Source organism: Giraffa tippelskirchi, chromosome 14 (genome assembly GCF_054371585.1).
Source record: "Giraffa tippelskirchi isolate mGirTip1 chromosome 14, T2T-mGirTip1v1.2.pri, whole genome shotgun sequence".
NCBI classification, from domain to species: Eukaryota; Metazoa; Chordata; class Mammalia; order Artiodactyla; family Giraffidae; genus Giraffa; species Giraffa tippelskirchi.
Window position 1 is genome coordinate 61,977,206 of NC_137288.1, and position 3,369 is coordinate 61,980,574.

Genomic DNA, 3,369 nt, shown 5'->3' on the forward strand with positions numbered 1-3,369 from the left:
CAGATTGCAGTCTGGCTCACCACCCCACCTAAAACTCTCCACAACTCCAAAATCCCCGGCAGGAGCAGAGGTCCAGGCAAGTGTTATTGGCCTCACGGTAAATGCCACTCCTCATATCCTCCACTCTCTCTGCCTCCTTGCTGTTCTTCACACCAAGTGTGTGCCCACCTTAGGGCTCCCCACTTGCTGTTTCCTGAGCCTGAAACATTCCATCACCAACTACCCTTGGAGCTTGCCCTCTCATTTCCGCCAGGTCTCTGCTCAGACGTCATCTCATCCGAGCAGCCTGGCCCCACGCTGCTCTCCTCACTTCCTCTTCTCTTCACCCTGCTTTGTCTCCAAAATACTATCACCAACTGGTGTAGTATGTATTTGCATGTTTATTTGTTATCAGTCTCCCTCCTTTAGAAAGCAAAATCCTGGAGAACAGGAACTTTGTTTCTGATAGGTATACTGAGTACCGAGAAGAGTGCCTGGCCCTTGACAGACACTCAAAAAAATTTGTTGAATGAATGAACATATATAAATTGAATGACAGGGAAGCCCTATCATTTTTCAATATGAAATCGTTTCTTCAAGGAAATAATTGACTCTGCACTCCTAACCCATATCCTCAATCATCACTGGTGGTGATTTAGTCACTAAGTCGTGTCTGCCTCTTGTGAACCCATGGATTGTACCCTGCCAAGCTTCTGTCCATGGGATTTCCTAAGCAAGAATACTGGAGTGCGTTGTCATTTCCTTCTCCAGGGGATCTTCCCGACCCAGGAATGGGAACCCGGGTCTCTGGCACTGCAGGCAGATTCTTTATCGTCTGAGCCTCCAGGAAAGCCCCTCAATCATCATTACTTAGGACCTACTAGGTATATGGTAGCTTTTGGTTTTTGGCTACCTGGCATGCTTCCTACTCACATCATCCTACTCCCAGTGCTACACTCAGCTTCTGCTTGGTAGCCTACTCCCAGGCATCCAAGGATACGCCCACATTCTAGGTCTGGCCAATGGGAGTGCTCCAGAATGATTGGTCAGGGATGAGTTTGTGACCTGAACTCAGCCAATCGGAGTCTTCCTCAAGATTGCTCTCACTGGAGCTGAGGGAGAGGAAGTAAAGAACTCCAGACTGTTGTGTCACTTAGTTCTGCTAGAAGGCTGTGAAGTAAGGGCCCTGGAGGCTATATGCTCTCCCCAGGCAGAGAAGAGATGAATTGAAAGGCAGTGAGCTCCGGCAGCATGGAGTCCTGGCTGATCCTCTACTTCCGGCAGCTCACGCTTTCCTCTGTCTTCAACCCACAAGCTCCCCCAGCATCCTTCCAACACATTTCTTTCTGCTTTAACAAATGCCAGTTGGGCTCTGTCACTCACAATTGCTGCTGCTGCTGCTAAGTCGCTTCAGTCGTGTCCGACTCTGTGCGACCCCACAGACGGCAGCCCCTTAATAACACAGTGTATCAGGCACTGGGCTGCTGGCTGAGGATGCAACCACGACTTGGACACTATCCTTGTCCTCAAGAGGCTTACAGCCTCCAGGGAGAGACAAGGAGGGAAAATAACTCGCAAAGAAGTACAAACATCATGGGATTGGGACTTGCCAAAATTCAAGGCTTGGACACATCTTTCATGACATTGGTCAGATCCTTTAAGTTCTTATGATGATTTTATGTTGAGAGCAATCTAGGTATCTAAGATAATAAAGCCCATGATCAAATCAATAAATACCACCCGAGCTCCTACTATCTGCAAGCTCAGCGTTAAGTGCTGCAATATAGGCTTATAAAGCATTCAAAGAGGGTTAGGAAGGTGCACTTGCAAAAACAATAAAGAACATATAGTAGAGGAGATTAAGGAAGAAGGGGATATATGTATATACCTATGGCTGATTCATGTTGACGTATGGAAGAAACCAGCACAATATTGTGAAGTAATTATTCTTCAATTAAAAATAAATTAGTTTAAAAAAAAGAATATATAGTAAATATGAAGTGAAGTCATAGAATGTTTTATTCCTTCCTATCTGTGTCTTTGTAAAAGACCAGTTTAGCATGGTGGCTGAGAGTGTAATCTTTAGAATCCTTGCTCTGTCTCCTGCATGAAACCTCGGGCAAAGACACTTTGTTTCGGTGAGATTCAGTGTCCTCCTCTGTAAACTGGATAATATAACAGTATCTATCTCATAGGTTGTTGGGAAGATTAAGTGGGTTAATATGAGTAAAACACTAAGAATAGTACCTGGCATATACTAAGTCCTCAAAAAATGTTAGCAAACAATAATATATGTAAACTACATAGATGATAAGCTCCCGAAAAGCAGAAGACCTGGCATTCTCTGTGCTCAGCTAACACGTAGAGCCCACTCAAGATTTTTCCACTGCTTTGGCTCAGCGATATTAATTTATTAGCAGACGCAGGCATTGTCTTGCTTGTTGGTCTCTCCATCTGCTCAAAATTTATTACTAAATAAAGACAGTTGTAGGGTGGAGGAGATTTTAGACATCTCTGGTCCAAATCCACTGGGCTTTTGTTTTGTTCAAAAGCTGTAATCTAGAGAGAATTTAGAAGCATCTGCCGAAGACTGTTTTTAGGTATATTTTGCAGAAATTTGTAGCATCTACTTACATTGTTATGTGCATCCATACTTGGAATCTTCAACCATTTACATATGGTAATATCCTAACTGATGTTCCAAATTTGATGCTACTCTGTGTATGAGCCTGCATATAGTTCCTAACTCTTTATAAGCTATGGATGTTAAACCAAGTTGATTTATGAGAAGCTATACACTTTTTCACTCTTAGAATAGTCACAATTCTACAATCCCAGGTTTGAATATAGATGTCCAGGAGTAGGGCCCCAAGATTAAACTTTACATTTGTTTGGTGCATGATAATATCTTATGTCCATATTATACCTTGTTGAATGGTTACCGTCACTCCGTGAGGCAGGCAATAGGGGAGTATCATTTTATAGATGAAGAAATTCAAACCAAGAGGTGTTAACTGACCTGCCTAAGTTTGTTACTTAGCAATTCACTTTTTCACTCTTAGAAGCAGAATAATCACAGTTCTACAATCCCAGGTTTACTAAGTGGTAACAAGTGGCAGAGCCAAGACTATGCTGTTTTCTAACCACCAGCCAGTGCCCTTTTCCACCCTGCTGGCAGAGGGAAAAGTTAGGAATTCTTCCACCAAGTTTTACAGCCAACTGTTCAAAGGACCTGACAGTACTTGCCAAGAGTGGTCTGTGTGTGAGCCTTCAGTAAATCCTGGGCCTCCTCTGGTTAGCCCTAATAGGTCCCAGCCCCTTGACAACAAGGATTTATCCCAGGCAAATGTTGCAGATAACTGCTTTTGTTGGTTTGTTTGTTTTGTTTGG